This window comes from Stegostoma tigrinum, chromosome 9, assembly GCF_030684315.1.
Source record: "Stegostoma tigrinum isolate sSteTig4 chromosome 9, sSteTig4.hap1, whole genome shotgun sequence".
In the NCBI taxonomy this organism is placed as follows: Eukaryota; Metazoa; Chordata; class Chondrichthyes; order Orectolobiformes; family Stegostomatidae; genus Stegostoma; species Stegostoma tigrinum.
Genome location: NC_081362.1, coordinates 1,831,041 through 1,845,096, shown reverse-complemented (window position 1 = coordinate 1,845,096; position 14,056 = coordinate 1,831,041). Strand labels below are relative to the sequence as shown.

The 14,056-nt window shown below is 45.2% G+C and overlaps 1 protein-coding gene across 3 annotated transcripts in view; it reads left to right on the top strand.

The window, feature by feature from the left end:
* The first annotated feature begins 335 nt into the window (after positions 1-335).
* Positions 336-14,056, top strand: part of LOC125455089 (E3 ubiquitin-protein ligase pellino homolog 1) — a 37,880-nt gene continuing 24,159 nt past the window's right edge. For 2 of the 3 annotated variants that reach the window (XM_048536638.2, XM_048536636.2), the window contains exon 1: positions 336-460. The gene's annotated coding sequence lies outside the window, so the exon portion shown is untranslated. Of the gene's footprint in view, positions 461-4,663; positions 4,780-14,056 lie in introns of those variants that run through there. The other variant, XM_048536637.2, reaches the window with a different exon arrangement.

The window sequence follows — 14,056 nt, the reverse complement described above, 5'->3', positions numbered from 1 at the left end:
GACCCTTCATCAGAGAGGTTTTCACACAGTGAGTAGTATTGTTTGGAATCATAGTGGAGGCAGGTTCAGTTAGGAATTGCAGAGGCCATCCGATGAAATGGTGTGCAAGAAATGGGGGAAAACCAGGAGATTGGTATTAGGCAATGATGCTCGTTTGGAGGGCTGGTACAGACAAATGGGCTGAACGGGAGGAGGGAGGATGAGGAGAGGTGGATGAGGAGAGGTGGGGGAAATGGGGAGCTGGCTCACTCTGTGAACTAGAGCTCCCAGGATGCTGTCCGCTGAAGCTGACTCGGGCTCCGCTGTGGGAGGGATAGAGGGAGGGGTTAGGCAGAGCCTGGTTGCAGGAAAGCGAGGGAGGCAGACACAGTCCCGGAGGTTTCAGTTGACGAGCGGCTGGGGTTTGCGCATTAACCAGAAAGGAAAGAAACCAGCCACACACAAAGCAAAACCGAACCTGGTAAGAGAAAGTTGTTTTGTAGCTTTCTCGGGGGGCGGGGGGGAGAACGGGATGTTGCAGCCTGGATGTGTTGGGAATTTTAGTGATTGCATTTCGGCTCCGAGCTGAAGCCCCATGTTCGGAGCGAAGCTTTCATTTTCTTGATTGGCTTTATGTGACGAGGACAGTGATTTGTACAGTACTGTGTGTGTGTGTGGGGTTGTACAAGGCGGTTGTGAGTGTGTGTGTTTCTCTCGCTCTCTGTCTCCAGCTGGCCCCCTGTGTGTGGCTGGGGAGTGGGGAGTGGGGGGTGGGGGGGAGGTGGGAAGTAGAGAGCACATTCCGGCTGCTGCTCCACACAAAGAGGCGCCTCCAGTCCCGGGGCCAGAGACACTGTCCACACCGAGAAACAGCAGCGATTCCGGGCACCCACAGACGGCGCTGCGCTGGGGAAGCGAGCTTCCGATCCAGTCGGTATCGGGACTGAGTAAAAAGCCTAACGATTCACAGCGGCCGCAAGAAGCGAATTAAAAAGACCTGCATTTTTATAGCGCTTATCACGTGTCGAAGAGTCCTGCAGTCAACGGAATGCCTTCTAAAGTGTAGTAGCCCTCTCCGTAGGAAACGAGGCAGCCAGCGTGCGCACAGCAAGATCCCAAACAGCAAACAATTATAACCACATAATGTTATTATGCAGTTGCGAGAATAGGACCTGTTTTTCTCAGGCGGGTGCGGGGAGGTGGGGTGGCAGCACAGATTTAGAGGAATCAGTAGAAGGCTTAAGGGAAACCATTTTTCACCGAGAGAGTGGTAGGGTCTGTAACAGACTGGGGCAGAAACCCTCAACTCATATTCATCTGAATTCACAGAACCTCAGGGTTAAGAATCAGTGCTGGTAAAATGGGATCCGTCTGGGTATCTTATTTTTTCAGCCAGCATAGGATATCCACCTATGGCTAATAAGGGTGGTTCGGGCAGTTAGGGATAACTGATCTTCTTGAAGAAGCGATGAGATCCATTACATCTGAGATAGTGGGAACCGCAGATGCTGGAGAATCCAAGATAACAAAGTGTGGAGCTGGATGAACACAGCAGGCCAAGATCCTTTACATCTGTTTGATCAGGCGACGGTCTCAATTTGCCACTGCCTCAGTTGCTCCTCTGGAAGGTCAGTCTCTTGCTGAAAACCTGGAGTGGGATTTGAACCCAGATCCTTATGATTCAGGGATGAGCATGCTACCTGCTGAGCCTGGATTCCAATTTTCCCAGTGCCTGAATCACTGGAGGTATGGCCCCCTCCTACTGGACACTTTAGTCTGGGAAAAATAAATGAGAATGGAAGACATTACTTGATCTTTGTAATTAGCTTTGTGTAACTAACGCCTTCTTTTAGATCAAGCCATGTCACAGGGTGTCTGGAGACATCTGAGTTCAGGGTATTGGGACCAGCTGGATCTGATCATCACCAGACATGACTCTGAGCAGCATTCCCAGCACAGGCTGCTACCACAAAGCTGACTGTGACACAGTTCACTCCCTGCTTGTGCACCACGATGAGGCTGCAACCCTCAAGGATTTTCCATTCAAAGCAGGAATGCTGTCCTTGTATCAATGTCAGTCATACTGCTGACCCAGAACAAAAACCGACAGTTCCATTACTTAATAGAACAGGCACTGTCTGGCATTCCCACACAGAGCGAAGTAGCAAAATGGGGCATACTTCAAGACACTATGCACTGTCATCATGTGGGAAATGAGTAGAAAATGCTGACTGATGTTAACTTCAAACCATTGTCACAGAATACATCATAGAAGCTAAACAGTCTGCTTTCATTAATTGCAAGAGAGATCCAAGTGAGAAACTCTGAATCCAGTAAGAGCTGCTCAAAGTAAAGTTCGAGGGACTGTGCCAAAGACTACTGGGTACAACTGCCAAAATATTCCATGTCCTTCAACACTAGGAAGGTCAGAGGCATGGTTGATGGAATCAGAAAGTCAAGAGGTCCACCAGCAAAGAAAACTGCTCTGTTGAAAATGCTTTAAACATTTGGAGAGATGGGTGGAACATTACCTTGACTTGTACTGTAGGAAGAACACAGTCACTGAAGGAAGTTGGCCTGTCATGGCAGGGATGGACCACAATCCACAGCACAGAAGCTGAACAAAGCTGTTTTTCACTTACCACGGTCGAAGTTCCAGTTGGCAATGCCGAGTTCACTGAGCATGGGAACCTAGCATTTCTGCAGCTTCTATGTGGATTTCTTTTGCTGCTGGAGGGAGAAGGCAGTGCTGCAGGATGCGTGATACAAAGATTGTGAATGTATATGAGAACAAGGATGGCTGCAGAAATTACTTAAAAGACTTAGCAGATCTCACAGCATCTGTGGAGAGAAAGCAGATTAATGTTTCTGACCATGTGATCCTTCTTCAGGGTTCCTTGTGGGAGAAGTATTTTCAAGTGTTGCTCTTGCCAGACTGTAAATCCTGGTTGAATGCATCCATCCTGAAACTCAATGTGGTTTCAGAACTGGTAGATTTACGAATGGTATGATCACCTCTGTACAGCAGCTAGAAGAGAAATACGATGAACAATTTTATTGTCATTCCTTATTTATTTACAGTGGGCTGAATGGGCCTCTACTGCTGTCATAATATGCATAATATGACTTTTTTTTGTTGTGCTAACTGTCCTGCATTTCATTGTGTCCAGTTTTATTATAGTTCTAAAAAGTATTGATTTTGTTTTAAACTTTCTTTAATAGTGAAATTTTAAGGATTGCAGTAGGTGAATCAACTTCCAGCTGATATAGAGAAGTATTGCACGTGCTGAAAGCGTTTGTCAAAAAGTGTCTTTAACCTGAAACATGAACTGTTTCTGTCTCCATAGTTGTTCCAGACCTGTGAAGTATATGCAGCATTCTCTTTTATTTAAAGGCTTTGTAGTGTTAAATCTTGTAGATTGGTGACAGAATTGCAGACCCAAATATTTAGTCTGCTGTATCACCTCAGTCAACTGTAAGTGATGTGATAGAATTTCATACTTTAAAAAAATGCACTTCTATTAGTTGAATAAATATTTCAAACAAACATTGAAAAGATATCAATATGTACACACATCTTTTCTAACTGACTAAAGACGTACCTGCACCACAAGGACAGCAGCAGCTTAAGAAGGTGGCTCATCACCACCTTCTCTGGGGCAATAAATACTAGCCCAGTTAGAGACATCCACATCCCATGGGAATAGTGTGTATCTGGGGTTATCTCAATGTGTCTGGTAACTGAATTTGGGTGAATTTATTGCAATATATGCCATAAAAGCAGAGAGTTGTGCTGTTGCCAATTGCAGCCTCTATCTACCTGGAGGTGTGCAGTTACGCAGCCACAATTTTCTGCCTCGCACCGTTTTCACCCATCAGTGGAATTGGTTTGGAACCACTCTGTAACTGCTGTGATAGATAACAAAGTGTGAAGCTGGATGAACACAGCAGGCCAAGCAGCATCTCAGGAGCACAAAAGCTGACGTTTCGGGCCTAGACCCTTCAGAGAGAGGGATTGGGAGAGGGTTCTGGAATAAATAGGGAGGGGGGGGAGGCGGACCGAAGATGGAGAGAAAAGAAGATAGGTAGGGAGGGGATAGGTCAGTCCAGGGAAGACGGACAGGTCAAGGAGGCGGGATGAGGTTAGTAGGTAGGAAATGGAGGTGCAGCTTGAGGTGGGAGGAGGGGATGGGTGAGAGGAAGAACAAGTTAGGGAGGTGGGGACAAGTTGGGCTGGTTTTGGGATGCAGTGGGGAAAGGGGAGATTTTGAAGCTTGTGAAGTCCACATTGATACCATTGGGCTGCAGGGTTCCCAAGCGGAATATGAGTTGCTGTTCCTGCAACCTTCAGGTGGCATCATTGTGGCAACTAACTGCTGTCACCCTGGTCAACCCCTTCCCACTGCTTTTCATGTAGCCCTCTGAGCCACGGATTTTCATATCTGAGTATCACTTTTCAGCTTGCTTTTGCTTTGCAATTTTCAGCAAAACGCTATGTACGTGGAATTGTTGGCATCTTCGTTTCAAAGGCCTATAACAGATTCTGTGCTCCTTGTGGGGGTTTTGTAGGCACACAGGAAAGTGGATGGCTCATTGATAGACCATGGGCTGTTGTTTCAGCTGGTAGGGAATGGGGCGGAGCCTAGAGGTCACATGTCCGGAGTGGGCGGGGAGGCGTGTGTCGTTAGTGTTGACGTCGGGTCCTAAAACAAAATGGCAGCTTGGGGCCGGGTCTTTGCTGAGCGCCTTTAAATTTTGACATTGTCCGTCGATCTGCACAGGGACTGGACCAGCGCGGCGGTAAGCTCACTGTCACCCTCACCGTCCGCCCGCTCCCTCACATTTTATACCGTCCCCGCCGCTTTGAGTGAGGATAGACATCAGGCAACCCCGGGACCCGGGCAGCACCCCACCAGCACACCCCGCCCCCCCCCACCACCAGCACACCCCGCATCCCCCACACCCCCCTCTCGCCAACACAGCCTCTTGCCTCCCCCCCCTCACCAAAACCCCCCTTCCCTTCCCCTTACCCCACCGACACGCCCCTCCCCACCCTCAGTCACCCCCCCCTCACAGACACCCTCCCCTCCCCACTGACACTCACCCTCACCCGCACCAACACCCCTCCCCGTCCCTCGCCAACACAGCCCCTTGCCTCCCCCCCCCCGCCACCGACACCCTCCTCCCCCGCCAATCGACACACCCCTCCCCCTCTCTCCCCCCCCCCCCCCCCCACCCACGACACACTCTCATCCCTCTGCCCACCCAACCCCCCTCCCCAACCAAACACCTGCTTTCTTCTGGCCCTGAGACCTCTACAAGAGTCGGTCTTGATCCACATACCATTTCCACCACCCACTCAAACCAAAATAACACCACTGGCCCTGCTCCAGGCTACCACCTCCACCCCTTTGTGTCTCTGACCCCCCTACCCCACTAGCCCACTTTCTCACCATCCCTCTCTCTACGACACAAAGGTTGGAGGTGTCGTTGACAGTATAGACGGCTGTTGTAGGCTGCAGTGGGACATTGACAGGATGCAGAGATGGGCTGAGAGGTGGCAGGTGGAGTTCAACCTGGATAAATGCAAGGTGATGCATTTTGGAAGGTCGAATTTGAAAGCCGAGTACAGGATTAAGGATAGGATTCTTGGCAGTGTGGAGGAACAGAGGGATCGTGGTGTGCAGATACATAGATCCCTTAAAATGGCCACCCAAGTGGACAGGGTTGTTAAGAAAGCATATGGTGTTTTGGCTTTCATTAACAGGGGGATAGAGTTTAAGAGTCGTGAGATCTTGTTGCAGCTCTATAAAACTTTGGTTAGACTGCACTTGGAATACTGCGTCCAGTTCTGGTCGCCGTATTATAGGAAAGATGTGGATGCTTTGGAGAGGGTTCAGAGGAGGTTTACCAGGATGCTGCCTGGACTGGAGGGCTTATCTTGTGAAGAGAGGTTGACTGACCTCGGACTTTTTTGATTGGAGAAAAGGAGGAGGAGAGGGGACCTAATTGAGGTATACAAGATAATGAGAGGCAGAGATAGAGTTGATAGCCAGAGACTATTTCCCAGGGCAGAAAAGGCTAACACGAGGGGTCATAGTTTTAAGCTGGTTGGAGGAAAGTATATAGGGGATGTCAGAGGCGGGTTCTTTACACAGAGTGCTGTGAGAGCATGGAATGCGTTGAGCAGTTGTGGAAGCAAGGTCATTTTGGGTCATTTAAGAGACTGCTGGACATGTATATGGTCACAGAAATTTGAGGGTGCATACATGAGGATCAATGGTCGGCACAACATCGTGGGCTGAAGGGCCTGTTCTATGCTGTACTGTTCTATGTTCTAAACACTGCCCAAACTGGCTGCTTTGCTGCTTGAAGTGAAATGCTGAATTTGTTTATTGTCCAGTTATAGAATCATACAGCACAGAGATCTTCTCTGATTGTCCCTGGTAGAAACCCAACTGCGTGTTAGTGAGTAGGTAATGCCTTTATTTTCACCTACTGCAGTCCCAATCATGCAACTATGTCAATTGCTACCCCTGCCAAGCGCTGGAAGCCTCCCCAGAGTCATCCAGACAGCAGAAAATTTGTTTCAGGAAGACGAGGACCTGCCCTGTCAAATTTCATGTGGATGTGCTGTTGCACATGCACAGAGCATGATTAAAGGGAGTCAGCATGGCTTTGTGAGGGGCAGGTCATGCCTTACAAATCTTATTGAGTTCTTTGAGGCGGTCATGAGACAGGTTGACGAGGGTCGAGCAGTGGATGTGGTGTACATGGACTTCAGCAAAGCATTTGATAAGGTTCCCCACGGCAGGCTCATTCATAAAGTCAGGAGGTATGGAAATCAGGGTGATTTGGCTGTCTGGATTCAGAATTGGTTGGCTGATAGGAGGCAGAGAGTGGCTGTAGATGGTAAATATTCTGCCTGGAGGTCAGTGCTGAGTGGTGACCCACTGGGCTCTGTTCTTGGGCCTCTGCTCTTTGTAGTTTTTATAAATGACTTGGATGTGGAGGTTGAGGGGTGGGTTAGTATGTTTGCTGATGACACAAAGGTTGGAGGTGCTGTTGATAGTATTGAGGGCTATTACAGGCTTCAGCAAGACATTGACAGTATGCAGAGGTGGGCTGAGAAATGGCAGATGGAGTTCAACCTGGATAAATGCGAGTTCAAGTGCATAACTCCCTCAAAGTTGCCACACAAGTGGATAAGGTTGTTAAGAAAGCATATGGTGTTTTGGCTTTCATTAACAAGGGGATCGAGTTTAAGAGCCGCGAGGTTATGCTGCAGCTCTACAAAAACCCTGGTGAGACCACACTGGAATATTGTGTCCGGTTCCGGTTGCCCTATTATAGGAAAGATGTGGAGGCTTTGGAGAGGGTGCAAAGGAGGTTTACCAGGTTGAGGAGGTTGACTGAGCTCGGACTTTTCTCTCTGGAGAGAAGGAGGAAGAGAGGTGTACAAGGTAATGAGAGGCATGGATAGAGTCGATAGCCAGAGACTTTTCCCCAGGGCAGGATTGACTGTCACGAGGGGTCATAGTTTTAAGGTGTTAGGAGGAAGGTATAGAGGAGACATCCGAGGGAGGTTCTTCACCCAGAGAGTTGTGAGCGCATGGAATAGTTTGCCAGTGGTAGTCGTGGAAGCGGAGTCATTAGTGACATTTAAGCGACTGCTGGACATGCACATGGACATTGAGGGGAATGTAAGTTAGGTTTGGTTATTTTTGGATTGGGATTATTCCACGGCACAACATCGTGGGCCGAAGGGCCTGTACTGTGCTGTACTTTTCTATGTTCTATGTCTTCTTTTAGAAAATACAAAAGGGAAGCCAGTGAGTGTTTCAGATAAAGCATAAATTTAGAATCAATGCTTTGAATTGTAATGATCAGGAATGACTGAGGTAGAGACAAAAATAGAAATTGCTGGAAAAGCTCAGCAGGTGTGGTAGCATCTGCGAACAGAGGACAAGTCAAAAACCACAACATCAGATTATAATCCAACAGGTTTATTTGAAATCACAAGCTTCTGAGGCTCTGCCCTTTCATCAGGTGAAGACCTGTTGGACTATAACCTGGTTTCATGTGAATTTTGACCTTGTCCACTCCAGTTCAACACCAGCACCTTCACATCATGGCTACCGTCAAGAGAAATCAGAGTTAACATTTCGGGTCAGTCCTGAGGAAGGGTCACTCAACCCAAAACTCTGATTTCTCTGCACAGATGCTGCCAGAACTGCTGAGCTTTTCCTACACTGTCTATTTTTGTCTTTGATTTACAGCATCCACATATAGTTTTTTTTTCTGACTGAAGTAGAAGTCTAATCTCACATTCTCCGCTAACAGGCATAATATACTGTACAGCACAGGAATTGGCCCTTTGGCCCACAATGACTGGTGTACTGGTAGAGTACTATGAAGTCTTGCCCAATGCTAGGAATTGTTGGATTTATCTGTGTGCGCAGAAGATGTTCAGTTGATTCTTCCCATTGGCTGATGAACACTGATGACTATATTTGTGAATGAATACAAATAAAGTTATGTGTAGGAGAGGGTTAATCGAGCAATAGAGGTGAAAAGCAAAAGCAGGTTTTACACAAAGCAAGTTGTTCCCAAATGTAGAAATCATGACCTCTTTTCTTTTGTAATTTACTTGTGGAACATGGGCATCATTGGCTGTGCCAACCTTTATTGCCTATCCCTAGTGCCCTTGAGAAGGTGGTGGTGTTGAGCTGCCTTGCTTAACAGCTGCAGTTGGATGTTCTGCCAGTAGGGAGGGATTTCCAGGATTTTGATCCACCAGCAATGAAGTGCAGGTGGTGGCGTTCCCATATATTTGTTGCCCACATTCTAGGCGGAAGTGGTTATGGGTTTGGAAAGTGCTGGCTAAAGACCTTTAGAGAATTTTTTCAATGCATCTTAGAAATAGCAGCACATACTGTTGCTACTGAGCATCAGTAGTGGAGGGTATGGATGTTTATAAATGCATTAATGAAGTGGGTTACTTTGTCCGGGAAGATGTCAAGTTTCTTCTGTGGGAGCTGCTGTCCCCATCCAGGCAAGTGAGGAGTTTCCATCACTCTCCTGACTTGTGCCTGGTAGATGTTGGACAAGCTCTAGCATGTCAGGAGTTGAGTTGATTGGCATGGTATTCGTAGCCTCTGACCACTGTATTGATACAGCGAGTCCAGTTGAGTTTCTGGTCAGTGGTAACTTCCATGATGGTGGGCGTTCGTGATGGCAACACCGTTGAATGTCAAGGGGCAGTGGTTAGATTGAATCTGTCTCTGTTTGGAGATGAGATTTGTATGGTGTGTCAGTCCAGATCTTGTTGCATTTGAACGTGGATTGCTTCAGTATCTGAGGAGTCATAAATGGTGCTGAATGTCCCCACTGCTGAACTTTATGATGAAAGGAAGTTCATTGAAGGAGCTGGAGATGTTTGAGTCTAGGCAGTACTCTGAGGAGTTTCTGCAGAGTGTCTTGGAGCTGAGATGACTGGCCTCCAACAACTATAACCATCTTCCTATGTGTCAGGTATGACTTCAACCAATGGAGAGTTTGGCTCCGAATACCCATTGATTCCAGTTTTGTTCGGACTCACTATTGCCACACTCAGTTGAAAGTGGCCTTGATGTCAAAGGCTGTCCCTCTGAAGTCACTTCTGGAATTCAGCTGTTTTGTCCTTGTTTGAATCAAGGTTGTAATGAGCTGAATGGCCCATGTGGAACCCAAACTGGTGTCACTGAGCAGGTGCTGCTGGATAGCGCAGTTGGAGATGCCTTCACTGATCGATGTTAGACTGCAGTAATTGGCCGTGTTGAATTTGTCCAAATTTTTGCGTTGGGTATATGCCAGTATTGTAACTGTACTGGAACAGCTTGGCTAGGGGAGCGGCAAGTTCTGGAGAATGAGTCTTTGGTACTATTATGTTTTCATGGCCCGTGGCTTTTGCAGGCTCCAATGCCTCTAACCCTTTCTTGATATCATGTGCAGTGAATCGAACTGGCTGAAGACTAGTTCTATGATGTTGGGGACTACCGGAAGAGGCTTAGAGGGATCAAACAGTTGGCACTTCTGGCTGAAGGTTGCTACAAGTGCTTTAGCCTTTCGTACTGATATGTTGGGCTCTTCCATCATTTTGAGGATGGAGATATTTGAGGAATTACCTCCTCCTGGGAGTTGTTTAATTATCCACAACCATTCACAACTGGATGTGGTAAGACTGCAGAGCTTAGCTCTGATCAGTTGGTTGTGGGATCACTTAGCTCTGTCTATCACTTGCTGATTTTGCTGTTTGCCAGGCAACTAGTCTTGTTTGGTAGCTTCACCAGGTTGACACCTCGTTTTCATGAATGCCTGGTGCTGCTCCTGGCATGCCCTCCTGCACACTCCATTAAACCACTGTTGGTCCCCTAGCTAGATAGTAATGGTTGAATGGGGGATGTGCCGGGCCATGAGGTTTCACGTTGTGTTAGAGTACAACTCTACTGCTGTAGATGGTCCACAGTGCTTCCTAATGCCCAGTCTTGAGTTGCTAGATCTGTTCGAAGCTTGACCATTTAGCATGGTGTTAGTGTTACACAACACGATGGAGGGTTTCTCTCTCTGTGTGTGTGTGTGTGTGTGTGTGTGTCGTCATCTCCACAAGGATTTTAGTTTGCTCAATAACCAGTATTGTTGCACAGCTAGTTTTCTCAGCTCAACTTTAAAATTTTGCAATTTAAGGTGTAATTATTTTTAACTTTCATTTAGTTTGTGGTTTTCTTGCTGACATTAGTGCATTGAATTTTGTAATGTCAGTAAAGAATTGTTTAAATTATGGTCTGTTGTAAGTGTAGTCTTGTATGGTGTAACTTCCTTAAGGCATACATGTCACTGTTTTCATTGTTTCTGCTCAAATGACACTGAGCTAAATGTGTACAAACTTTAAAATACTGCAGCCATCGAAGTGTCCCTTTTCAGGAACAATGCTATTTTTGCCTTTATTTTCCGCATTTAAAGTGATTGGCGTAGATACTGCAGCCTGTCTAATTCTCATACCAAGTGATTTATATTCTTTTTCAATGGAGCAACATTATGGATCTAATAACCTAACGGGAATCCATTCCAGATGAATTTTGAATTTTGTTTCAAGCTAAAAATGTAAATTATTGCTTCTTGATTTAAGTGATTGCCAAAATCTACATACGGAATAATTGACATCATTAGCTGATCATAAACTTCAATTAAAAGTGGCAAAGACCACACTCAAAATATCTTGTGTTGCAAATGGAAAATAATAGCTCTACAATTTTTGAATGAAAGCAGTAGGTGGGTTAGTATTGAGTAATGCAGACTTGGAGTGATCTTTGCAGTTTGTATGCCTCGTTTTAGGTGGTATGAAGTCAGAGGGGTATATTCCCCTTAATGCAAATATGAGAAAATTGTACTGTTTTTCTAACCACAACTTTTTATTCTCCAAAATATGTAGATTTGTAAATATAAGTTCATTTTTCCTGTATTATTTCAGGTGATTTCCAAAAAAAAACATTTCAGACCTTTTAGCTAAGGTTTCAGTTGAGATCTTTTTGGTTTTGTTTCAATACAGAAACAGTTATGTTTTCCTTGTTTTCAGTGTTCAGCAACTTTATTCTCATGTTTTTTTAAAAAATTGTTTATGGGATGAAGGTGTTACTGGCTTGTGCAGCTCTTATTGTCTATCCCTAATTGCCCAGAGACCAATTAAGAATCAGCCACATTGATATGGGCCTGGATTCTCATATAGCCAGTCGAGGTAAGGATGGAAGAGTTACCTCCCTAAAATGTGTTTTATGACAGCTGCCAATAGTAGAATAGTTGCTGTTTGCCAGCTGTTTTTCACACTTTAGATTTTTATTGAATTCTTCCTTGTTGGATTCAAACCCATGACCCTAAAATATTAACCTGGGATTTGAGATTACTTGTCCAGTGATGTTACCACCATGACACCACCTCCACCACCTGTGTCGAGGGATGTGGTATGTTTATAATACAGAAATGTTTTACAGTTGGTTGGAGAATTGGACAGAACTCTATAGATGAGGGCTGTCTTTTCATCCCAGCTTCTGTGCATAGGGGGATTTCTGAATTTTTTTGTCTGAGTTTCTACTTTGAGTAATTCCTGTTACCAAAGTACCTGATTTGAAACTAACTTTTTTTTTTAGCAAAAACGTACTTCAGAACGGTCTGTTTCTGTGCTGTATGACTCTGTAAAACAGACTGACTATTTTACTTGTGCTGTTATAATCTCCCTTGGAATCTGTATAACTCTAAATGTTCACATTCTTAGCGAAGGTACATGTGGCATGGGTTAAATATGTCTTACTTGGGCCTTTGCTTCCTGTGAGCCCAGAGGTTGGAGGTTGTTTACACCCCTTCCAACCAAGGAAAACATTGAACTGATTTTAATCCTGTCCTGTTGGTGTTTCTGTTTTCAGTTTTTACAGTGGACAATGCTGCGTAGTAAATGCGACAAAATACCCTTACTTTCTCCTTTGTTCTTATTTTCTATTTTATAATAATTGTCATTTTTAGTTATAGAATAATTCTACATTTCATTGAGTACATGCCAGTTCCCCCACAGAGCAATCTCTTGCCTCCTCCCCACACACATGCGGTTCTGTGCCTCAAGCATTTATCAATTCCCTCCCAAACAGTATCACAGAATTGGTATCCATGCTGCACACTCCAATTCCTAACTAACTGTGTTGAAAAGCTATTATTTATATTCCCACAGTGTCTCTTGCCAGTAACTCCAGCTCTATGCCTTATGTTTATTAACCCTTACCTATTAAAATAGTCTCTCCATATCAACTCTTGTCTCTTCCCAGTCTGGTCTTTGTTGATGACAGCTCTGCTTCTTCAGTCTATCCACGTAAATGTAATCGCCCATTCTGGAGCAATTCTCGTAAATCTTTTCCATTTAATCTCCAGCCTATACAGTACTAGTTTCCTTAAGTGTATTCCCTATTAGTGGTAGCAAGACTCAAGCTGAGGCTGAACAAATGTTTTATATATGTCCAGTGAGCCTTCATGGCTCTTGATCTCTCTCCCTGTATGTAAAGCCTAGAGTTTGTCTGCTTTATTAACTTTTTGCATCCCACTTTCTTCAAACTTTGAGTTCAAGCTCGCTCTGTATGTCCTTGCACATTTGTCTGTTATGTGCTCTCCACACCCCACTTAATACTGGATTAGGTGACATTTTTGAATTTGCCATTACACTGCAACAGGACATCCAACCTCAGGGAATCTCTCTCCCACTGCAACTCTCTTGTAATCCCTGGACTGATCTATCCCCTCCGTACCTCCCCACCTATACTCTCCTCTCCACCTATCTTCTTTTCTCTCCATCTTCGGTCTTCCTCCCCCTCTCTCCCTATTTATTCCAGAACCCTCTCCCTATCCCGCTGTCTGATGAAGGGTCTAGGCCCAAAACGTCAGCTTTTGTGCTCCTGAGATACTGCTTGGCCTGCTGAGTTCATCCAGCTTCACACTTTTTATTATCTTGGATTCTCCAGCATCTGCAGTTCCCATTATCTCTGTGAGGCATTTGCCTTTGTCTACTTGGAACCTCCTGAATAATAGATTGAATTACCAGCTAATTTGAGTTTTCAGTCCACTGGTGGGATTTTGTTCTGCATTTCTCGGAAAGAGGAAATGAAAAATAAATAAATAATCTACTTGATACCTACACCAATATTTTAACGCAAACAATATATTCCTATGGGAAAAGCAGACTTATCTTGGATCTATATTTGAATCATAATCAAAAATGGACAGCCAGTGGTTTCCTCAGTGAATCAGGCAGTGAGTAGCTGATCTCAAGTCTGGGATGGTATAAATTCAGTTTTCCCAAGTAAGTGAATTTTGTTCAGCTGGGATATGAGCTATGTCACAATGGGGCTTACTTCTCCCATCAAGGAGAAATGAAAATTATCTGGCATTCCTGCCAGTCTTTGGAATGATTGAAGCTTGCAGGAATAAATAGTGTGCGTGTACATATTATCTGAAGATAGATTGGCTCATGACCTTTGTATTTCTGTGTTTTTTCTAAAAAAAT